General features: G+C 49.3%; 1 long non-coding RNA gene across 2 annotated transcripts; it reads right to left on the bottom strand.

Annotated features, from left to right (window-relative positions):
- Positions 1-9,466: 9,466 nt before the first annotated feature.
- LOC121817611 (uncharacterized) lies at positions 9,467-13,284 on the bottom strand. 2 transcript variants are annotated; one of them, XR_009598062.1, is made up of 2 exons: positions 12,670-13,284; positions 9,467-9,702 (listed from the first exon to the last, which is right to left on the bottom strand). It is a non-coding gene; the product is annotated as an uncharacterized LOC121817611 (long non-coding RNA). The 2 variants fall into 2 exon arrangements; XR_006057619.2 differs by lacking the exon at positions 9,467-9,702 and adding an exon at positions 10,553-11,547.
- Between the last annotated feature and the right edge of the window lie 11,232 nt (positions 13,285-24,516).

The raw sequence follows: 24,516 nt of genomic DNA, 5'->3' as shown, positions 1-24,516 counted from the left end.
GGCCTGGTGTGCTGCAGTCCATGGGGTCATAAAGAGTCAGACACAACTGAGCAACTGGACACAACAATGCCGCCTGGGAAGCCCTGTAACGTGTCAATCAATATCTGTGTCTCTTCCCTCCCAATCCTGTTTCTTCACCCCTGGGAACTAGCATGGGGGAGGTAGAAAGCATCCCAATGATTCTTTACCACTCACTCACATTTGTAAGGTTACCAGCCTTCCTGGTTTTTCTGGTACTGAGGGGTTTTTGTGCTCAAACCAAGACAGACCCAGGCAAAATAGATTTACTCCTTTCTCTCCCTCTCCCCCTATTCCCAGAATTTCTGGGTCAGCAGCAGTGGGAACAGGAGTGGCCAAGAGGAAGCCAGAGTCGGGCATTCCATCCTTTGTCCCGGCCACTGAAGACGCTGAATCCGTGGCCAGGTCTGAGCCCGCTCCATCCCAGCGACCCACAACTGGCAACATCCAGGACCCGGCAAGCCAGAGCCTCGAACGTGTGTGCTGGGTGTGATGGAACCGAGGCAGGTCCCTGAAAGGAACAGCACACCAGCACCATCCCCACCCATGGGCGGGACTCCAGAAAGAGCCCCTCCCTGCAGTCTCCAGGCCTGCCACTGCTGTTTGCACAAGCAGCAAGTGGTTCATCCCTGGGGATACGCTATTTGCCACATGATAATTGAAAGAGAAAAGGTTTGGGGCAAGAAGATTCTAGAAAACAAGGCTCTTTCTGCCTGCATGGTCCACCAGCCGCCACAAAGTCCTGTCGATGGTGACCAGCGGTTTGTTTCACACCTTCCTCTGGATTCTTTGGGCTCCCAGGTGGTAAAGAACCTGCCTACCAAAGCAGGAGACACATGGGTTTGATCCCTGGGTTGGGAAGATGCCCTGAAGGAGGGAATGGCAACCCACTCCAGTGTCCTTGCCTGGAGAATCCTGTGGACAGAGGTGTCTGGCAGGTTACAGTCTTTGGAGTTGCAAAGGGTCAGACACTTAGTCTTCCCCCAACCTCAGCCCCCAGAAAAAACAGGCCAGGCCTCCATCAGAGGGCCAGACACCGCCTCCCAGGACCAGAGCATGATTTGTTGAGGGGAGAAGGAGGAAGGGGCAGATGGTGTTTGGAGCAGGCCGACAGGAAATGACTGTAGATTTCCTGCTGGAAACCTTTGCCTCCAACTAGAGCTGAATTCCCCCTCTCTCAACGATCTCTTTCCCTTGCTTTCTCTTTCTGTCAATATGCTATTATCTCCCGTGACTCCTGCCCTCCCGAGAAAAATGAGGCAGGAAATAGACAATATAATGGGAAATACGGCAAACGCACATTTCCTGTCAACAGCATGCCTTACTAATAGGTCGTCAGATGAGTGTTTTATTAGAACGACGACTATGACAGCTCCAATATTTCCAGAAACAAACTAGGGTGGATCTGAGAGGAGGGAAGGTGGAAGGGGCCTTGCCAAGAACCAGCATGGGTCTGGGGCTTGGCTGTGTATCTGGGAGTCAGAGGCCTCCCCGTTCGAACCTTAGACCTGGCTCCAAGCGCTGCGCGGCCGTGACTGCGGACACGGATGCTCTGCCTCCCTCCCTTTCTGTTTCTCTGGCTTGAGGTTGGTGACGGCCCCCGAGCCTCCTTCCACCGAGAGGCCTGAGGTTCTGAGAGCCTTGGGTGGCTGCCCGTCTAGATGCAGAGGCTTCCAGAGGCGCTGGGACAAGCAGTCTCTGCAGGCTGGCTGTTCTTCCTGGTTCTGCCTGCTAGTCTCAGGGTGACTGAGCTCTGCCTTCACCAGACAGGTCCCCTGCCACACTCCTGCTGAGCCAGGGCTCCAAGCCCGGGCTCATCTCAGCCCTCCTGTAGCCCACGCAAATGGATCCCGTCCAGGAAGGCAGATGTCTTCAGAGGAGGGTGGGAGTGAGGTGGAAAGGCCAAAGACCTTATGAAAATGCCTCCACTGGTGTGTGCCCCTTTCTCCAACCTTGAAGCAGGCTGTGTGCCTTAGAAAGCTACTGCCATCATCCCCATTTTACCAGGGAGCTGACTCCCAGAGCTGAACTCACAACCTGGGTCCTTGACCTGAGGTCCACACGATCCCATGGGAGTGCTTCCAGCATCCGAGATATAGCTTGTGTGGTTTGTGATGAGTGACCCCACCCCCGAGAGACCATGCCTGTCCCCGTGTCCCATTGCATGAGGCTAGAAGCCAGTTACCCTTCGTGTGCCACTTCCTCCCAGAGCCCAGGCAGCACCTGGCAGCAAGTAAGTGCTCAGCAAACATTTATGGAATGAATGAATACGTGCAGGTAGGAATGGTCTGCCTGAGTGACTGCCCTGGTGTGGTTAAAGACAGGAACAGAGACTCCTATCACCTGACTCACAGACGGAGCAGAAATCTCACAAGTGCCGCCAGCTCGACACTCAGAGCCTGCCTTTTCCTTCCACCTTCCTGAAAAGGCAGGGTCAGCTCAGTTCAGTTCAGTCACTCAGTCATGTCCAACTCTTTGCGAACCCATGGACTGCAGAATTCCAGGCTTCCCTGTCCATCACCAATTCCCAGAGCCTATTCAAACTCACATCCATTGAGTTGGTGATGCCATCCAATCATCTTGTCCTCTGTCATTCCCTTCTCCTGCCTTCAATCTTCCCAGCATCAAGGTCTTTTCCAAGGAGTAAGTTCTTTGCATTACATGGCCAAAGTATTGGAGTTTCAACTTCAGAATCAGTCCTTCCAATGAATATTCAGGGCTGATTTCCTTGAGGATTCACTGATTTGATCTCCTTGCAATCCAGGGGACTCCCAAGAGTCTTCTCCAACACCACAGTTCAAAAGCATCAATTCTTTGGCGCTCAGCTTTCTTTACAGTCCAACTCTTACATCTATACATGACTACTGGGAAAACCATAGCTTTGACTAGATGGACCTTTGTGGGCAAAGTAATGTCTTTGCTTTTTAATATGCTGTCTAGGTTGGTCATAATTTTTCTTCCAAGGAGTAAGTGTCTTTTAATTTCATGGCTGCAGTCACCAGCTGCAGTGATTTTGGAGCCCAAGAAAATAAAGTCTGTCACTGTTTCCATTGTCTCCCCATCTATTTGCCATGAAGTGATGGGACTGGTTGCCATAAACTTAGTTTTCTGAATGAGCTTTAAGCCAACTTTTTCACTCTCCTCTTTCACTTTCAAGAGGCTCTTTAGTTCTTCTTCACTTTCTGCCGTAAGGGTGGTGTAATCTGCATATCTGAAGTTATTGATATTTGTCCCAGCAATCTTGATTCCAGCTTGCAATTCATCCAGTCCAGCGTTTCTCATGATATACTCTACATATAAGTTAAATAAGTAGAGTGACAATATACAACCTTGACATACTCCTTTCCCTATTTGGAACCAGTCTGTTCTTCCATGTACAGTTCTATCTGTTGCTTCTTGACCTGCATACAGATTTCTCAGGAGGCAGGTCAGGTGGTCTGGTCCATCTCTGGAAAAATTCTCCACAGTTTGTTGTGATCCACATAGTCAAACTTTTGCGTAGTCAATAAAGCAGATGTTTTTCTGGAACTCTCTTGCTTTTTCGATGATCCAATGGATGTTGACAATTTGATCTCTGGTTCCTCTGCCTTTTCTAAATCCAGCTTGAACATCTGGAAATTCTCGGTTCACATACTGCTGAAGCCTGGCTTGGAGAATTTTAAGCATTCTCCAAGCATGTGAGATGAGTGCAATTGTGTGGTAGCTTGAGCATTCTTTGGCATTGCTTTTCTTTGGGGTTGGAATGAAAACTGACCTTTTCCAGTGCTGTGGCCACTGCTGAGTTTTCCATATTTGCTGGCATATTGAGTGTAGCACTTTCACAGCATCGTCTTTCAGCATTTGAAATAGCTCCAGTGGAACTCCATCACCTCCACTAGCTTTGTTTGTAGTGATGCTTCCTAAGGCCCACTTGACTGCATTCCAGGATGTCTAGCCCTAGGTGAGTGGTCACATCATCGTGGTTATCTGGGTCATGAAGATCTTTTTGTATAGTTCCTCTGTGTATTTCTTGCCATCTCTTCTTAATATCTTCTGCTTCTGTTAGGCCCCTACCACTTCTGTCCTTTATTGTCCCCACTTTACATGAAATGTTCCCTTGGTACCTCTAACTTTCTTGAAGAGACCTCTAGTCTTTCCCATCCTGTTGTCTTCCTCTATTTCTTTGCATTGATCACTGAGAAAGGCTTTGTTATCTCTCCATGCTATTCTTTGGAACTCTGCATTCAAGTGAGTATATCTTTCCTCTTCTCCTTTGCCTTTAGCTTTTCTTCTCAGCTATTTGTAAGGCCTCCTCAGACAACCATTTTGCCTTTTTGCAGTTCCGTTTCTTGGGGATGGTCTTGATCACTGCCTCCAGTACAATGGCACAATCCTCCATCCATAGTTCTCCAGACACTCTGTCAGATCTAATCCTTTGAAACTATTTGTCACTTACACTGCATAATCGTAAGGGATTTGATTTAGGTCATACCTGAATGGTCTAGTGGTTTTCCCTACTTTCTTCAATTTCAATTTGAATTTGGTGAGAAGGAGTTCTTGATCTGAGCCACAGTCAGCTCCCAGTCTTGTTTTTGCTGACTGTATAGAGCTTCTCCATCTTTGGCTGCAAAGAATATAATCCATCTGATTTCGGTGTTGACCATCTGGTGGTGTCCACGTGTAGTCTCCTGTGTTTTTGGAAGAGGGCGTTTGTTATGACCAGTGCATTCTCCTGGCAAAACTCTGTTAGCCTTTGCCTTGCTTCATTTTGTACTTCAAGGCCAAATTTGCCTGTTACTGCAGGTATTTCTCGACTTCCTACTTTTGCATTCCAGTCCCCTGTAATGAAAAGGACATCTTTTTGGGGTGTTAGTTCTAGAAGGTCTTGTAAGTCTTCAAAGAACCATTCAGCTTCAGCTTCTTCGGCATTAGTGGTTGGCGCATCAGTTCAGTTCAGTTCAGTTCTTGGATTACTGTGATATTGAATGGTTTACCTTGAAAACGAACAGAAATCATTCTGCCATTTTTGAGACTGCACCCAAGTACTGCATTTTGGACTCTTTTGTTGACCTTGATGGCTACTGCATTTCTTCTAAGGGATTCCTGCCCACAGTAGTAGATATCATGATCATCTGAGTTAAATTCCCCCATTCCAGTCCATTTTAGTGCGTTGATTCCTAGAATGTCGATGTTTACTCTTGCCATCTCCTGTTAGACCACTTCCAATCTGCCTTGATTCACGGACCTAACATTCCAGGTTCCTATGCAATATGTATATTACAGCAACAGACTTTACTTCCGTCACCAGTCACATCCACAACTGGGCATTGTTTTTGCTTTGGCTCCGTCTCTTCACTCTTTCTGGTATTATTTCTCCACTGATCTCCAGCAGCATATTGGGCACCTACCGACCTGAGGAGTTCATCTTTCAGTGTCATATCTTTTTGCCTTTTCGTACTGTTCATGGGGGGCTTGCTTATCCCACTGTGGGGAGGACCGCAAACCCGGAAATCAATGACCTTTGTGTTTTCTTGGGCTCTTTAAATTCCTGAGCTGGAAGGTCTGCTGCCAAGGCGCGGTGGTCTTGCAGGGAGGGAGGGCTTCATTCACTTCAGAGTTTCAAAAAATGTGCAAAAGAAAGACACACACTTCATTGCTCCTGGGACCCAGAATAGCAACTACAAGAGATGACTCTCGTGAGCAGAGCCCCAGGAGGAGAGCAGAGGGTGGGGAACCATTCAAGTCCATGGGGATCCTTGTTTTCTTTGTAGCAAATTTATTTTAAATGTTTAACCATAAATTGAGGGTTGCCTGTGCATGTTCCGTTTCCAACTTCACCAGATTCTAAAGTGATACAACTAAGATCCATAAGGTGAACAAAACTATAAACGTGAAAGAAGAACGGAAGAGGGATGTAGTCTGAGGGTTTTAAGGGTGAAGAAGCTTTACTCTTCAGAGCAGAGTCCATAAATAGACCCCCAAAAGTCAGCAAGAAACAAAAATACACAGTTAAGCAAAAACAAGAGTAAGTTCTTACAGAACAAAAAGATTTTGTATAGCAATCATCTACTCAACTGATGGAACCGTTTCCAGACAAGTAGATGGGACGGCCAGAATTGAGTTCCCACCAAGGGCTGCTGGCCCTTCCCCCAGCACCTGTGCTTCGTCGGTGCCTCCTGGACACCGAACACCCCTGTGCCCTCCTGAGACCCAGGGACCCCAGGGCACCAGAGCTGCTTTCAAACAAAGGCAGTCCCATCCTTTTCAACAATGTCCTACTACATCCAAATGTCAACTCAGTTTTCAGAGGCTGCAAAAGTGAGCTAGCAAGCTAGTCCATGTCTTTGGGGGGTACATTATCTAATAAGAAATTGAAGACAAGTGCCCCCCAAATTATAAATCACAGCAGGAGAATTCCTCCCTAAGAGAAATGCAAAGTTCTGTACTTTCTTTTGAAGAGAAAGGGCTTATCTTCCATCATCAAGGCAATACAGAAAGTTAGGAAAATACAGAACATAAAGAAGAAATTTTAAATAATCTATAAACCACCAACTAGAAATAATCACCATCCACACCTTCGGACCTGTCTCCTTCCAGCCTTTGAACAGACATAAAATATTTATGTTTTATAAATGCTTACATTATTCAGATATTATATCACAAGCAGTTTCCCATGCCACTGGAAAACACAGCTTGTAAATGGTGCATATTTCATCCCGTGCCATGCTGTAATACGTGGAGCCAATGACTCTCTCCATGAGCTTTTGAAGTCTAGATTCTAGGGAGCATGTACATAGTACTGAAGTATAGAAGTTCCTCTGCAAGGAATGTCCATAATACAGAGTCTTACAAGTAGATTTGCTAGGTTTAAGGAGAGAGTTCTATAATCTCTGATACATATGCCAAATTGGATTTCCGAATGATTGTGTCGATTTAAACTCTACTGGCAATGTACTAGGGCTTCCCTGGTGGCCGAGACAGTAAAGAATCTGCCGGCCACGCAGGAGACTCAGGTTCCCTCCCTGGATGGAGAAGAGATTATCTGCTTCCTGTCTGCTGGCCAATTTGCAGTGCTTTTTTTTTTTTTTTTTTTTTTTTCTTTTCAGAATTCCTCAGTCCATCCTAAAGGAAATCAGTCCTGAATATTCATTGGAAGGACTGATGCTGAAACTGAAACTCCAATACTTCGGCCACCTGATGTGAAGAACTGACTCATTGGAAAAGACCTTGATGCTGGGAGAGATTGAAGGCAGGAGGAGAAGGGGATGACAGAGGATGAGATGGTTGGAGGGCATCATCGACTCAATGGACATGAGTTTGAGCAAGCTTCGGGAGTTGATGATGGACAGGGAAGCTTGGCGTGCTGCAGTCCATGGGGTCGCCAAGAGTCGGACACGACTGAGCGACTAAACTAAACTGAACTATAAAATGTATATAGTAGAAGGGGTACTTCCCAGTAGGTTTCATCATGAGTTTTCCTAGAGGAAGTAGGTTTTGCAGTAGAACCTAAAGAGTGGTGGAGAGAACAGGGCAATGATGCTCCCGACAGAAGAAATGCTGAGCAAAACGTTGAGGGCAGGGATGGGCCTTTAGAAGACCAAGATCAGTGAGCAGTCTTGTTTGGCTGTGTTGAGGAAGGGCTGCAGGATGGACTGGGAAGATAAGCTGGACAAGAAAGAAGGGCCTCAATCGCCAGCCTAAGCAGGCAGCTTGCAGTTTATCACAAATAATGGGAAACATGAAGCTTAGAGGAGGGGGTGTGCTACGATCTGCACTTCAGGAGGACTCTCATCTGGGCATCTGTGCTGCAGGAGCCAACAGCACGGAGACCCATTCTGAGCACCGCAGCAGTCCGAGGAGGAGGTGATGACAACCGAGGCTCCAGGGATGCTCAGGGCTGGGGAGCGTTGGTGCCCAGCATGCCGACCCTGTGGTGGATCGATATGGGTTGCTTTCTCTCCACCACAAAGCTGTTAACTCCTCTGGGTCAGGGACTAAGTCTCACTCTCTTTTATAGAGACCCTAGCCTGTGCTGGCAGGATGCGTTCAGTACTTCCACACTGAATTGTAAATGATCACTCCATCTAGTTTCATTGACTCAATGAACATGGAAGAAACCCCAGGCGAGCCAGACACTGTGCCTGGACGTCTGAGGACACAGACACAGCCTCTGCTCTGGGAGCCAGCAGGGGAGGTGGCCTCTCCCAGGCCTGCAAGTCTGCTTCTCATGCCTGCTACCACGAGCTCAAGACAGGCACAGACAAGAGCGGAGAGCTGGGAAGGGATCTCACTGGCTGGACCCTTAGTGTGGTGACTCTGGTCATCAGCCATGCATGCGTTCTTCCTCAGGGTCAGAGCCAAGGTCAGAGAAAGAACTCAGAGGGCGGTTTGAGAGAAGGTGTAAGTTGGTATTTAGACAGCTCTAGATGCAGGCGGTCCTTCACAGGGCCCTGAAGGCTGGGGCCACAGCAGCAGGCGGAATGAAGAAGGCCAACACAGGAGGAGGAAGGGAAGGTGGGAGGAGGGGATGAGCTGCAGAGAAGGAAAGAAAGGAGGAGGAAGCAGCTCTCCGGTGGAGTCGGGTGCAGGAAACACGTGGGGATGCGCTGGGGACATGGAATTCTAACGTAGGTCAGAATTGCCTCAATTCTGGGGAAAGCTCAGATCCCTCCCTGCCACCCACTGTCATCAGGAGTCTGCCAATTTTAAAAAATATTTATTTACTTCTTTGGCTGCACTGGGTCTTAGTTGCAGCATGCAGGATCTTCATTTGAGGCATACAAACTCTTAGCTAAGGCGTGTGGGATCTAGCTCCCTGACCAGGGATCACACCCAGGGCGCCTGTGCTCGAGTGCGGCGTCTTAGCCACCGGACCACCAGGGAGGTCCCAGGAGTCTGCTGTTTTTAATAAGGTGGGTGATGTCCCCTCAGAGAGGCACTTTCCTGGTCCCCCCTCATTGAACCACTTCTCTAGAGAAAACCTGCAGGGACTCCGCTCATGGAGAGATGATATCTGAGCTCCAGTAGACAGCCGACCACAGCTCCGTCTCTTACCACTTCTTGCCACCCCTGCCCGTCACCTCCGGCCGTGTCCTGAGCAGCCCTGCACCACAAGCTTCCGCGGAGGTCTCGAGTGAGCACGGCTCCTCCAGAAAGCCTTCCCAGACCCACCTGCACTCCGATGAAGACCCCACCCCGTGCACCCTTCCTGGGCGCTCCTTCCCTCCCACTGTGCAGTCACAGTCCATCCACACGGCCTTGCCAGTCACCTGCAGGGCTCCTCCTGGGCCCACGGGCTGCGGCCAGACTGCACACATTTAACAAACATCTCCATGGATTCCATGGGAAGCTCAAGTGTGATAGTCAGCGCAGTTTGTCCTGAAAGGCAGGATCCTGTCTTAGCAATAAGAAAAGCATCTACTGAGTAGTTATTATCTCCTGAAGCATTGTACCAATCACTTCTCACAAATTAATTTTGGTTATTTATCAACCCAGTTGACAGGTGAGGAAGCTGAGACTCAGGTCAATAACTTGAACAAAATCATTGTGTCACACCTCAGCTGGGAAGAGATGCCGTGCCAAGTGGTCACTTCAAGGAATAATTCCCTGCTGGTCTAGTGGTTAGGACTCCATGCTTTGACTGCAGAAGCTGAGGGTTCAATCCCTGGTCAGGGGACTAAGATCCCACAAGCTGAATGCCAAGGCCTGAAAAATAATAAATCATTACAGGGGAGTTTATTAAAGGGGCAATTTCACAAAGTGGAGGCAAGACTGAAGGAAGCCATCTTTCTGGCTAGCGGCAGCCAGGACCCCTGACCCCCGGGCCTGGGGGAGTGAGGGGTAAGGGCCACGGGGATCCACGGAGATCACATGTATGCAGGAAATGTCTGGAAGGGAGGTACAATCTAAGAGGAAGGAGGTGTGGGAAGATGTGGCACCAACCAGCAAGGGGGGAGCTGAAGAAACAATGCTCCCCCCACCGTAGAAACTCCCCTCCCCCACTCTCCGCCCACGTCCTCTCTGGTCAGTGCCTCTCATAAGCAGGATCCATCAGAAGCCAGAGACCAAAGGAGCCCATGGATGTGGGCTCCCAGGGCACAGAGCTAAGTGCAGAAGGGTGGAGTAATCTGGAGAGCCAGCCGGCTGGAAGGTCCAGCGCCTTCCCACAGCCAGCAAGTGGCAGAGGGACCCAGACTTGCGTCCAGGCCCTTCATCCCTGCCCCACTCCTCCCTAGCATCTCCAGGAACGCCTGGTGCCCGGCACTCGGTAGGCATTCCATGCCTCTATGTCATTTTGATTGAATGAATGAATGCGTGAATCACTGAGTGAAATGCACATGGATATTGGCCTCAGATTTGATTTGCAGCTTCACCACCTAGTACACTGTGACTTCATGTCTCTGAGCCTCAGTTTTCTCATCTGTGAATTGTACACAATCATAGTGCCTCCCTTACAGCCCCTGATGTGAGAAGCACACAAGGTAAGGTGTACAAAGTACCAAGCACAAGTTATTGTTATTGGTGATAAAACACATAATCCAATGCAGACACCGTGTTCGAGAGATGTAGACTTAGTCTGATTTTTTGCTGTACTCTTCTGGTATATGTGAGGTAGGAGAAGTGGGGAGAGAGGTAGAAAGGGGCAAACAGAAGGGTTTTCCCCGACAGCAAGGGCTCTGTTCTCACTCGTTATGAAGAGCTCCCTCTAACTTCATTAGTCATGAGCGTGGCATCAAGCAATAAGTTAATTTCTAACTGTGGCACTTGATAAATTTTCCATTTACCTCATTAGTTTTTACAGCCTGCAATATTGGTGAGAACACTTCCAATTAACCATATGGGAAGCTTCAGTATGGAATCACAACAATTTTTTTAAATGTGTTATTTAACCAAATAAGAATCACAGCCCTTAGAAATAAAGATTCTCAAGTCCCAGGGAAGAGTTGCTTCCAGGAGGCCTGTCAGCTGGGGCCCTGGGTCAGGGCCTCACCTGGAGGGGGAGGGGCTGAGCTGGGTATTCGTCCCCCTCCCAAGCTCTGGGAAGAACCACAGGGAGCCCAGCGAGGTCGTGAAAGTGGGGTCAGGGTCTCCATTCCCAAACCCAACCGATCTCGGTAGACGTCTGTTCCTTGTCGGTTTCATTATGAAGCATTTCTTAACTTCTTATCTTGCTTGATGGGCACAGGAAGTCTCATGATGGGAAGTGGTTTCCTTGTTCCGTAGCTGGGGACGCCAAGAGCCAGAGAGATTCTGGGGCTGCCAAGATCTCAGGCCAGCCCGTGGTCCAGTGGGGGCCCAATCAGGCCCCTCTCCCTCCAACTCTGACTCTAGAACAGGTATAGATGTGAGGGGGACTGTCCCATTCTTCAGGCTTTCCCAGGGTTCAGCGCTGGGCTGCCTGCAAATGTTCTGGTGTCAGCCCTTGCCCCCAGGCCCATAACTGAGTTTGTGGTTAAGGCTGAGCCATCAGACCCAGTCCCCTGATGCTGTGAGAGGTCCCAACCATGGGCATAGGGTCAAAGAGTGTCCCCAAGAGTCTCCATCCTGAAACTGAAAAAAAAAAAAAGAGACATTTGGAGGATATCCCTGGTGGTCCAGTGGTTAAGAATCTGCCTTCCAATGCAGGGGACATAGGTTCCATCCCTGGTCAGGGAACTAAGATTCCACATGCTGTGGGGCAACTCACTGTAAGGGAGACTCAGCACAGCAAAAAAAAAAAAAAAAAGAGAGAGAGAGACATTTGGAATTTTGTCCTTGGACTAAGCTGGAGAGGCCAACATAGTAATCATCACAGCCACGCTGAGAGAGAAAGCAGTAAGATTTGATGGAGCCGCCGTGCTGCAGGCAGACTGTGGGGGGGAAAGGGAGAGAGAGAGGCCTGGTGGCAACCTGAGGATGCCCTGACCCAGACGCCCCGAGACCCACTCTGTCCCGACTCCCTCAGTTTTACCAGGTGCACGAGTGTTCAGTCGTGTCCAGCACTTGCAGCCCCGTGGGTTTTAGCCCCCCAGGCTCCTTTGTCCTCGGAAATTTTCCAGGCAAGAATACTGGAGCGGGTTGCCATTTCCTTCTCCAGAGGATCTTCCTGACCCAGGTATCAAACCTTCTCCTGCATTGGCAGGCAGATTCTTGCCACTGAGCCACCAGGGAATCAATTTTATCAATAAACCAGTGCCCTGCAGGCTGCTGGGGGCTGAGTAGGGTAGCTATCATTGCAGCCAGCTGAGGGGGAAGCAAAGCCCTGGTGTCCTCGGCTGTTCATGGACCTGGGCAGACTAGATCAGTTGTCTTCAAACTGTCTGCAGAACGCCGGGAAGGCCAGCAGGGCTGTGGTGTAGGATGGAAAGGGGGGACTTGGGGCTCCCAATCCCACTTGAGTTTCCAAAAAAAGTCACATTTGATACTGAGTCTCAACAAAGTATGAAAGCGACTGACCCAGGCAACCATTCCAGCTGACACCCTTTCCGTATTCACATACTGGCCCTGAGAAAAGCCTGAGTTTCAGCCCTGGGGCCCCTCCCACTAGTGGTTCTTGCTCTTCGTGGGGCTGCCGAGCTCCCTTCCCTTTCCTCTTCCTCCCTGCTGTGAGCTATTCAGAGCAAAGGGGCCTGAGGTCTAGACCAGGGCTCCACCCTGACACTCCTGCTTTCTCTGTTCTGCCCCGTCACCTACTTTTTGAGGAGCAGGATCAGGTCTCAGGCATCTGTTGTGGTCTTCAGAGGGTGGAGGCTGGTCTCAGGACTGTGGGTTGGAAGACACGGGGCCTGGCTCCAATTCAGCGACAACAGAAAAGCTGCTTCAATCCCATGAATCAGATCTGCCCCAAGTCCCAGTGACCTGAAGAATTCAAATCTCTCTTCTCCCCAGGACACGGTGAAGGGCACACTGGCACACGGCTCAGCGGGGTAGTTGTAGGCGTGAGGGCTTTCCGTCTTGTGCCCAGTCATCTTCAGTGTGGTAATGGGGTCACTCCAAATCCCTGCTCTGCTTGCACCTCGGGGACCCGCAGTGCCCAGGATCCTGGGGCGGCTTGGGCCCCGGGAAGCACTAATAGAGGGCTGGAGGGCGGATGGAGGGAGGGGGTTGGGTATCTGTGTGTGTGTCCCAGGGCACCCCTGACTGGTTGAGGCTCTATGCGGCTTAAGCTCTGACCAAACAATTTCCCTCTCCACCTCCCCTCCCCCAGCTCCTTCCAAGAAGTTCTTGCCGTGATTCTGGATTACATCTGGGCTCTCACAATAATAGTCTTTCCTCCCCTATCCTTCCAGGCCCCAGGAGTGTGAACAGTGTCCCATGATTGCTAACTTTTAGAGCAGGGTGGGTAGGGGTGTGGGGCCTCCCGGTTCCCTTTGCATCAGCTCTTGCATCATCTGTATAAGCTATCCCTGCATTGGTTTCCTCTCTTTTAATCACTTAGAGTGACTCATGTTTCCTGGCTGGATCCCAGCTAACACAGCGGTCATCCTCAAGCTTTGTTTCTTTGTATCTTCATGGTTACAAGATAGCTGCTGCAGCTCCAGTCATTACATCCTCACTACAACCACACCAAAAGTCGAGAAGAAAGACAATTTCTCTTGCTTGCTTCTTCTTGTCAGGGAGGTAGACCCTTCCCAGAATTGGGCAGAATTGAGTCAATACCACTACTCTAGCTGGAAGAGAGATTGGAAAAGTGAGTAATCCACCATTTTTAACCCCTGTAATGGGAGAAGGGCTCATCAAGTAAGCAAAAGGGAGTTGCACAATGGCTGCTGCGTGACTAACCAACCACGTCCACAAGTACGTGGCGTGAGATTGTGGTTAGGTCACTTCCTTTCTCTGGGCCTCAGTTTCCTCATCTGAAAAATAGGAGAGTCTGGAGAGCCCAGTAGTCTCTGTATATCCCCACAGCCCTTGGGTTTCAAGCAGGTGCCTCAGGGGTCACTATGGGGCCAGGAAAGTGAAGTCTGAGTAGGTGGAATCTTGCTCCCAGTTCCACAAAAACAGTCTCACTTGATCTTTGTGGAAATAAAAGAATTCTGCTGGGTTGGCTGGTTTCTAACATCCCTTGCCGCTCTCTCTAGGACCAGGATTCAAAGTTATAGATCAATTTATAAAAATGAGGAAATAACCAGGATGATGCTCTTGCTAAGAATGATCCATTAGCTGCGGGGGTTATTCATAATAAACTTTGGAGATTGATTAAGCTCCCTGGCTTTTTGCCAACTGTTAACCGGCCTGCCTGGTGCTGCAGACTCCACGCTGCGGAGCAGAGACATTCTCCATGGAACATTCTTGCCTCCCTCTGTTCTCTTCCATTATGAGAAGGCAACCCCCTTACATATATACAATTATTTTAAACTATTTATCTTGCACAAAGGAATTGATCTTTGCAGGTCTTTTTCATTGGCCTTGACACTGATGAATCGCCTCAGAGATGGTCCCAGAGAGGCGGACGCACCCCTAATGGATGGCTCATCTCATCTTAATGCCCCCCCCCACCCTCAGGGTCCTCTTTCGGAATCTTCCCTGTTGTCCTCTGTGGGTTTAACTGTACAAATGCCCTGCCAGGGAAGCCACCCGCTCTATTCCTGTCGTCCCAAGGCCTCTTGTAGATGGAAGGTTCAAAGCCTCCGGTAGGGAAGCCTCGGGAGACCCCAGTTCTTTGCCAGAGAAGGCTCAGCCTCCTCCCCCCGAGAATAACATACACCTTATTGAAGACGAGCGTCTTTACAGAGCAGTCCTCGAACGCTTCCCGTGCCCCTGCACGGTCAGAGAACGCACCCAGCTGCTGCTCACTCTTCCTGGTGCCCTGGTTGCTTCCCACCTCGCACCCTGCCCGGCACAGGGAGACAGTCCAGGTGGTGCCGCACCCATTTTACAGATGAAGAAGGTGAGGCCCAAAGGGGCCCAGGGGTCACACGACCCACCCAGGGTCACAGCAGGAATAAAGGACGCAGTCAACACTTGAACTTGACCCGGAAGGTTCCGAGGGGAATGCCCACACAAGATAGACACGGGCCGACACACCGGTGGCGCCCTGCACATGCCAGCTCTTCCCACCTCCTCTCATCCAGACTCTCCACCCACCCCGGTCTGGGCTGCTTCTGCAGATTTGGCAGAGATCGATGAGGCTTGTGCAGACTCCTCACCGATGTCACAGCTTCTCTTTCTCATAGAAAAATAGGAACATCGGAACATCGTCCGTCTCAGTCAGCTCTGGCCCTAACAAAGTATCACAGACCCGGTGGCTTATAAACAACAGAAATGTCCTGCTCACATATCTGGAGGCTGGCGTTCTGATACGAAGGTGCCCACCTGGTCAGAGTCCCATGAGAGCCTTCTTCCCAGTCTCAGATGCCAACTTCTTGTTGTATTCTCCCATGGCAGGAAAAAAGCAGAGTGAAAGCAAGCTCTCTTGTCTTCTCTTTATGCTGATTTCCATCTATTTACTTGGCTGCACTGGCTCTAAGTTGCAGCATGAGGGATCTTCAGTCTTCATGGAAGCATGCGGGATCTTTAGTGCAGCATGTGGGATCTTGCTTCCTGACCAGGGACTGAACCCAGACCCCCTGCACTGGGGGCACTGAGTCCTAGCCCCTAGACCACCAGGGATGTCCCAACGAGTCCTCTTCTTTCAAGGGCACTAATGCCATTCATGAGGGCTCCACCCTCAGGACCTAATCACTTACCAGAGGCTCCACCCTCTAATACCATTATCACACTGGGTGTTGGGTTTCAACATATGAATTCTGGGGAGACATAAATATTCAGTCCGTAACATGGTCTCGTCACAAAATATTCAAATAATATAGACAAAATAATACATATCATAATAATAAATAATAGAAAACTGTTAATTCAAATCTCCTGATCACTCCAAAGCCTCCTGCCCAAAGCAACTACTGGCATTTGCGTTGTGTGGATCCTTCCAGATCTATATGTATGCATTTATGAATACAAGCATACAAAATATTATATGAAGAAATGTGGAGCTGGGGGTTTTTATCTGCTGAGATGTTATTAATTTAAGTGGTATCATGCCATACACATCTTTCTGCAACTTGCTTACAAAATGCTCTAAGCCAGCATGCACATATAGTCCTCATTTGTCTTTTTCCTGCAGCTTAGTTGTCCAATACTTAGTATGGATGTGTTGTGGTTTGTTTAACTAGTCCCTTATTGATGGACATGTGGGTTTCTTCCAGCATCTCTCTATTAAAAACACTGCTGCAGTGGGCATTCTGTCTTGGCTTCTTATGCTCAACAGGCTATTTCTCTGGAGAAAACTGAGTATTTCTGTAGAAAAAAAGAAGAAAGAAACCATAAACTAAATTAAAAGAGAATTTTAATTCTCGACTGGGAGAAAATATTCGTGACATACACAAAAAAACTGTTAATAACCAGATTATATGAAAAACTGTTTCAACTTAATAATGAAAAGACAAAAAAAAAGCCCAGTTTAAACAATGGGCAAAGAATGCAAAGAGGCAGTTCATAGAAGAAATGGAAATGACTAGGAGGCATTAAGGACAGTCGTGCACCTCAGGGGTAATCAGGGAACAGCCTATAAAGCTCCCGTAAGACCCTGTTCACTCCCAGATTAGCCCATGTTTTCGACTGAGAAACGTGGGCCATGGGCGAGAGTTTGGGGAGACGGCGCCTTGGCGTGCAGTCAAGGTGCAGCCCGAGCCAGTCCTTCCGGAGGGCGGTTTAGAAGCCCCTTTACACTTCCACGTGTGCCCGCCTGCCCAGCAGCCCCGTAACTTCCCTTCTCAAGTTACACTTTACACAACAGCAGTGTCGGCAGCTTTTGCGGGCTCGTGCTAGTCACACACACAAGCCTGCCGCCCAGGTCGGACTCAGGCCCCAGAGGGGCATAGAACAGAGCTGCAGAAGCTGCGTGCTTGATGAGGCAGGTGGGGGACCATGACTCCAGGCTTCCTCTGCCCTCCCCGGCTCTGACAGCAGCAGCATTTTCTACCCTGCATTCAGGGCCCTGGGCCTCTGAGTGAAAACAGGGGCAGGGCCTCGAGGGGTTGGGAGAGGCGTTTTCCAGGGCAGGTTAGGTGGTTCTAAAGAATCCCTGCCCCACACACACACACACACCCACAATGATCTTTCCTTTTTAAAAAGTATTTATTTATTTATTTGGCTGCACCTGATCTTAGCTGTGGCTTGCGGAATCTAGTTCCTTGACCAGGGATTGAACCCCCGCTCCCTGCATCAGGAGCTCGGGGTCTTAGCCACTGGACCACCAGGGAGCTCCCACAGTGATCTTTCTTGCATGTTCTTGCTGAACCTAGAATGCTGCTTCCCTGCACACACAGCCAGACTGTGGCCAGAGCAACAAGTATTAAGTCCACACTCCAGTCAGAGCAGGGCTCCCCGGTTCCTGAAGCCCTCACAGTCTCGGGGCGTGGGGGAGCGCACCCCTGTGGCAGGCCTGATGTCACACCTGGCCTCCACAGACAGGTGGCTTCGACCTCATGGCCCGCCCAGCTCCCAGAGACTCCAGCCTCTAATGGAGGCCTTGAGTCTGGGCTTTGCCTTTGGTGAATTCTGCCCCATCTTCCCCTTGCCGAGGCCTGGGAGGATGGTGGTCCAGCCTGGGCCCAGACGGCAGAGTCGCACCCACGCCGTGCTCCCCAGAGACACGTCAGACCTTGGAAAAGCTGTCTGGAGGCTTTGTTTATGAACTTGAGGTGATCCCATGACATGACTCAGGGGACAGAGGTAGATGCCTTACTCCTTGTATTACGGGCCTTTCCAGCAGGAGGGGCAAAGATAAAGGCCAGCCAAGGCCATAAAGTCCATTTATGTGAGATGAAGAGGGATGACAACCCAGGCTCAGATCAACCTGCAGCTTAACAGGCTGAAGCTCTCAGCCCTGAGGACGCTGGGATACAGACCGGAAAGACACAGCACTCTGGGAAACTCCTCCAGGATGCCCCCTCATCCAGATGCTTCCACGGCCACGTCCCTTCCCCCAACCCCGGCCTCCCCGCTCCCTGATCAGGAAGCCAGAATTCCAGATCTCAGTTGTATCCTCGATGCCAATATGAGGTTCTCGGTGATCTGAAATATCCCTGCAAATATTTCCTATTTTTAATAACATGGTATCAATTTGCAAACAGAGTAATGATCTCTGTTACTTTTCAGGAAATTATGTTTAATATACTTCACTAGAGCAAAGGAAGAACAATTTAATTGAAAGAGCCGCTATGAACCATATTTAACCTCAGATGTACTAAATGGAGTGTCTTGGAGATAAGTTATGGTTTTTAATTTAACGTAAACTATTCCATGCATAAGCACGGTGTTTTTGCCACTCTAATAACGACTGCTTTGGGTTTATGAACTATTTTTTCGACCGTCTTTTTCCTCTCGTGAACACCACTTGTGAATGTTTAAGTCCAATCCGGAGGCTTTTCCACATAAAATCGGAAGCGAAAGGCGCTACAGGCCGGGCAGGCTCCACCATCTCCGGGAACAGCTGGGCCTCAAATGTGACCCGTCTCACACTGAAGAGGACCCCCCTGGTTTTGAGGGGCGCCCGTATTTCATCGCCCCAGCTGATCCGGTGCCTGGCTAGCTCCTTCGTCCCTCTGATGGATGGATTCCAGCCACCAAATGAAGTTTCGTGCTCACCAAGATTAATTGCTGAAGGAAAAATATTGAAACTTTATTATTCATATAATTCATTTGAGGGGATGATCCCGAGAAAATGTAGCATGCGGCGGAAGTTCATCATTTGACAGTAATCGGAGGGAGGGGAGACGGAAGGAATGTCGAGGCAGCACCTCAGCGCCTGACCCACCACCTTACGGGAGCCACGGGCAATGGTGCCCGGGTGTGAGGGAAAAGCTGCTCTTCCCGCTCTGCCAACACTGCTTCCTGGGGTCCCCCTGCTCCCAGCAGGGGTGAGTCCTCTCATGGCCAGCCTGCTGCCCTGTTTTATTTTATTCAGATCTCTTGCTTATTTATGTTTGCTCAGTAGAGTGGGCAATTTCTTTTTTTGACAACTGGGCATCTCCTTGCCCTTCTTTGGGCAAGACAGCCAACTTCCCTTGGAGAAGCTGTGTCTCTGAGCTTCAGGTGAGATACCTCGGGAAGAGCATGTGACTGGGGTTAGCCTGTGAGACCGCTGCATTCCTCCAGCCACAGGGACTGACTCAGAACGGACACACGTCCTCATCCAGGCCAGGGCTAGGCTGTCTTCTCCTTGAAAGGCTGACAGAGAGGCTGGTGCTTTTCCTCCCCACTGTAAAGGCTGAGACAGGGAAAGTCTGGAGCCGGGGAACTCTCAAGCTGGCACAAGGGGAGAAAAACCAAGAGCCACAGGGGACGCCCAAGACGGAGAAGAGAGACAGAGCCCTGCTGCAACATTTGGGCCCTGAGTCAGGCCATACCTGAAGCCAGCCCTACTTCCGAACGTGGACTTTTTAGCTATGTGAGCCATATAGTCGGTCTTTGCTTAAGCCAGTTTGAGTGAAGTGTTCTCCCAGAGATCTTGCATCTTAAGTGAAATGACAAAAAAGGTCAGCTAGAGGACCTTCATTCCAGCATCTTCATGACAAGGTTATGAAGGGTTAGTTCCTGCCTACCACCCCAGGTTCCTAGAACTGCCATTATTGTACATCTTTTCTTAAACCTGATTCTCTAGCCTCCCTTTAATAATTCATGCTACGTGAGAGTCTGACAATAAGATCATTTTCTGCTTATTGATAGCTGGGCGTTGGCTTCTGTTGTTGTGACCAGAGATGCCGGATATAATGTAGAGGCGGTCAGTGGGACAGTCCCTTGGCTCCTTTGCTGGGCTCTTTCGTGCTCTCTTAGGCGGCAGGGCCCCAGGGCCTCAGTCACCTGGTCCGTCGGCAGCCCTGGGTCCACAGGCATCTCTGTGGACAGAGCTCAAAGACAGACAGCTGAGTGGAAAAAGCATGTTGCAGCATGATAGCACTGCTGGACAGTTTCGAAGCACACAAAACACTGAAAATTGTTCACAGGTGCATACATATGTAGAAGAATCTCTAACACGGAACGGGAAGGCTGCACACCAAGTTCACGGCCACGGTTACCTCTGGGAAGGTGGGGAGGAGAACCAGCGCTGGGGAGGAACTCCTCCGACTCTGTGTCCTAATGAAACGGAAAATTAAACGAAGGCCCTCCCAGCTCTCAGGGGCACGGGCAGCTGGGCTGAGGTTTTGGCTGAGCCCTTGGTGGGAAGGGCTGACAGGTGGGTGCAGAAGGAGACCCTGGTCCCCAACAGCTCATAGCGCAGGCTGTGACAATCAAGCCAGGGTAAACCGGGAGGCAAGGATGTGTGTGTGCCATCCAGGAGCTGGGGTGAGAGGACCACTCATCACGGGACGGTGGGCACAGTGAGCAAGGGGCTAGGACACGTCACCTGGACAGCATGATCTTGGCCTGAAGGACACCTGAGGTATGGACACGTAGATCGGTTTGCAGAAGAATACAGACAAATACACATACACATTATTCCCTTGTCTTTGCTTTAACATTGCACATTTTAAAAGTAAAAACCAAGGAAGATCCCCTGGAGGCGGGCACAGCAACCCACTCCAGTATTCTTGCCAAGAGAATCCCACGGACAGAAGAGTCTGGCGGACTACGGTCCATGGGCTCGCGAAGAGTAGGACACGACTGAAGCGACTTAACACACACAAGGAAGAGTAAAAAATGTGAAAAAGACAAGAAAATGACCACCCAAAATCTCATCACACAGAAATAATCACTTTGAACATTTTAGTGAGGCTCCTCTAGTCTTGGCTACAAAAAGACAGCTTTTTCTTCATGAGTCAGGAAGTAGCATGCATAACATTTTAAACAGAGTTCGCGGGTGACTATTTGCGAGATGTCTTTCCCTTTGGAAACAGGCTCATAGCCATGGGGAACAAAAGAAATAATAGTAATGATAGTAAATAATTATAATGTAAATAATTATAAATAGTCATAATGTTTTCGATGGAAGGGCATTTTTTTAAACAGGGTTGTGTTTAATTTCTGCTGTACAACAAAGAGACTCAGTTATACATGTATATTATTTTTCATATTTTTTCCATTTTGGCTTATCACAGGGGATTCAGGACAGTTCCCTGTGCTATACAGCAGGACCCCATTTATCCATCCTGTGTATAATAGTTGGCATCTGCTAATCCCAAATTCCCAGTCCTTCCCTCCCCAGCCCTCCACCTTCTTGGCAACTATGAGTCTGTTCTCTGAGCCTGTTAAGTCTGTTTCCGTTTCGTAGGGGTGTTCATTTGTTTTGTTTAGATCCACATGTGAGTGACCCCGTATGGCATCTCTCCTCTTTCTGACTTTCTTCACCTAGTATGACCATCCCTAGGTCGTCCTTGTGGCTGCAGACAGCATTGTTCCGTTCTCTTTTGACGACTGAGTAGTATCCCACTTGGTACCACATCGTCTTTATCCATTCATCTGTCAATGGACATTTAGGTCGTTTACAGGTCTCGGCTTTTGTAAACAGTGCTGCTGTGATGTTCACTACCAAAATAGTGAACGTAAAGGTGTGTGTATCTTTTTGAATTATAGCTTTGTCTGAGTGCATATGCCCAGGAATGGGATTGCTGGATCGTAGAGCAACTCTATTTTTGGTTTTTTGAGAAACCTCCATATTTTCCATAGTGGCTGCACCAATTTATATTCAGAGGCACACTGTCCAAAATGCTTTGCACACACTAATTGATTCAATCCTCCCAACCCCAAGAAGAAGGTTGTTATTGTAAATTCCCATGTTACAGATGAGAAAAGTGAGGCTCACGGAGATGTTTATATCTGGGTTTCACAATTGGTAAGTCAAGATTTTGACTACACCGAAACTTTTGACTGTGTAGATCACAACAAACTGTGGAAAATTCTTAAAGAGATGGGAATAGCAGACCACCTGACCTGCCTCCTGAGATATGTGTATGCAGGTCAAGAAGCAACAGTTTGAACCAGACACAGAACAACAGACTGGTTCCAAACAGGAAAAGGAGTTTGTCAAGGCTGTATATTGTCACCCTGCTTATTTAACTTATATGCAGAAAAACATCATACAAAATGTTGGGCTGGATGAAGCCCAAGCTGGAATCAAGATTGCTGGGAGAAATATCAATAACCTCAGATATGCAGATGACACCACCCTTATGGCAGAAAGTGAAAAGGAACTAAAAAGCCTCTTGATGAAAGTGAAAGAGGAGAGTGAAAAAGTTGGCTTAAAACTCAACATTCAGAAAACCAAGATCATGGCATCTGGTCCCATCACTTCATGGCAAATAGATGGGGAAACAATGGAAACAGTGATAGACTTTTTTTGGGGGTGGCCCCAAATCACTGCAGATGGTGACTGCAGCCATGAAATTCAAAGACACTTGCTGCTTGGAAGAAAAGCTATGACCAATCTAGACATTATATTTAAAAGCAGAGACATTATTTTGCTGACAAATGTCCGTCTAGGCAAAGCTATGGTTTTCCCAGTTTTCATGTATGGATGTTGAGAGTTGGACTATAAAGAAAGCTGAGCGCTAAAGAATTGATGCTTTTGAACTGCGGTGTTGGAGAAGACTCTTGAGAGTCCCCTGGACTGCAAGGAGATCAAATCAGTCAGTCAATCCTAAAGGAAATCAGTCCTGAATATTCATTGGAAGGACTGGATGCTGAAGCTGAAGCTCCAATACTTTGGCCACCTGATCTGAAGAGCTGACTCATTTGAAAAGATCCTGATGCTGGGAAAGACTGAAGGCAGGAGGAGAAGGGGACAACAGAGGATGAGATGGTTGGATGGCATCACTGACTCAATGGACATGAGTTTGAGTAAACTCTGGGAGTTGGTGATGGATAGGGAGGCCTGGCGTGCTACAGTCCATGGGGTCGCAAAGAGTTGGATATAACCGAGCAACTGAACTGAGGCTCCAGAGGACCTTCCTTGGGTCACCCCCACTGCCCGGCTGCCCCTCAGGGAAGCTGCCAAGCTGACCTCATTTCACGTGGTCCCAGAGCCTTCCTCAGCACAGCAGGACATGTGGGTCGGCTCTGTCCGCCTGCCCTGCAGGTGAGGCTCACAGAGGAGTCGTCATCTGCCCCATCATGTGGCTCCAGGGGCGACTTGGACAACTTCAGACCCCGGTCCTTCCCTCTGCCTGACCAAGGGGGCCCAAAGCCACCAGCTTTCTGGGCCAGGGCTCCTGCTGTCTGCCCAGCACAGCAGGCTCTTGACTGTCACTGGAGGAATTTCCCATGCTGAGCCGGGCAGCCAAGAAGCCCGGCCTCTCTTTCCCACAGCGTCTTGGCAGAGGTCTGCACAGAGGGTGGCATGGACCCCTTGGTTCCAGCCGTCCCTGCGCCAGCAAGTTCACCCGAGCACAACTCTGTGCCTCCGACCGCCGAATAATAAATTTAATAATTAAAGAATAATTAATTACACCTGAAACTTCTCACTTGGGGGTACAATTAGCCTCTGGCACCTTTTGAATGAGTTGCCAGTGACTAATTGTGCCCTCAAGGAGGCATTTGTAAGTACAATTAATTGTGTGCAAAATTGAACTCACAAATACTCAGGAACATAAAAATCATTCCCACAAAAAGAGTTTGTTCAGAATCTAGGCTGTTATTTTTTTTAAAGGGTCCTGTGGTGGGTTCCCCAGGGCTCCAGATGTGCCCTGGGGCCTCCATGGGAGGCCGCCCCGCCCGCAGCACAGGGGTCCCCCAAGCTTGGAGCTTCCACTGCCGCGGGAACCCCCAGGTGGCTCCTCCACAGAGCAGGGCATCGGCTCGTGACTCGGAGAGGTCACTATTTAGTACAGAGTCATGGGGATGGAAGAGCAGGAAGGATGAGCCAAGAGCTAAAGCACAAATCTGCCTTCTTTGCCTCCTTCAACTTCCCCGTCAAGGTCATCCCAAACTGGAGATCGTTGGCCTTCCGGGTCTTGCCCAGCGGCCAGCTCTTGGAGAAGCCCTCGGATGCAGGGCTTGGTGTTGGTATCAGACCTGCTCTGGCCATCATTGTCCAGTCACTAAGTTGTGTCCACCTTTGTGCGACCCCATGGACTGTAGCCCACCAGGCTCCTCTGCCCATGGGATTTCCTAGGCAAGAATACTGGAGTGGGCTGCCATTTCCTGCTTCAGGGGATCCTCCAACACAGAGATCGAACCCACATCTCTTACATCTCCTGCATTTGGCAGGCCTGTTCTTTACCACTAGCGCCCTCTGGGAAGCCCCATCAATTCACCTTGAAACTCTATTATTAATCCCTCCAGATTCCACTCAGATGCCACAGCCCCTAAGAAGCCTTTTGCTCTTCCAGGACAATGGATGCCCCTCTGGGAGTGTCTCAGAACCTGTGCTTGCTGCACTGGTTCTTCTGAGCTTTCTGATCCTAACTTTGGGAGGGAGAAAACTCTTCCTCACGTTCTGTCCCCTGGGCCAACCGATGATCAGTGAGACTCAGATATTTCTGACAGCAAAGCTGGAAACAAGCGAGTATAGTCAAAGGTGGCATTCTTTGCACTGCCTCTAGC

Source organism: Ovis aries, chromosome 22 (genome assembly GCF_016772045.2).
Source record: "Ovis aries strain OAR_USU_Benz2616 breed Rambouillet chromosome 22, ARS-UI_Ramb_v3.0, whole genome shotgun sequence".
Classification (NCBI taxonomy): Eukaryota; Metazoa; Chordata; class Mammalia; order Artiodactyla; family Bovidae; genus Ovis; species Ovis aries.
The sequence above is the reverse complement of the archived record's forward strand: the minus strand, read 5'-3'. Positions and strand labels throughout refer to the sequence as shown.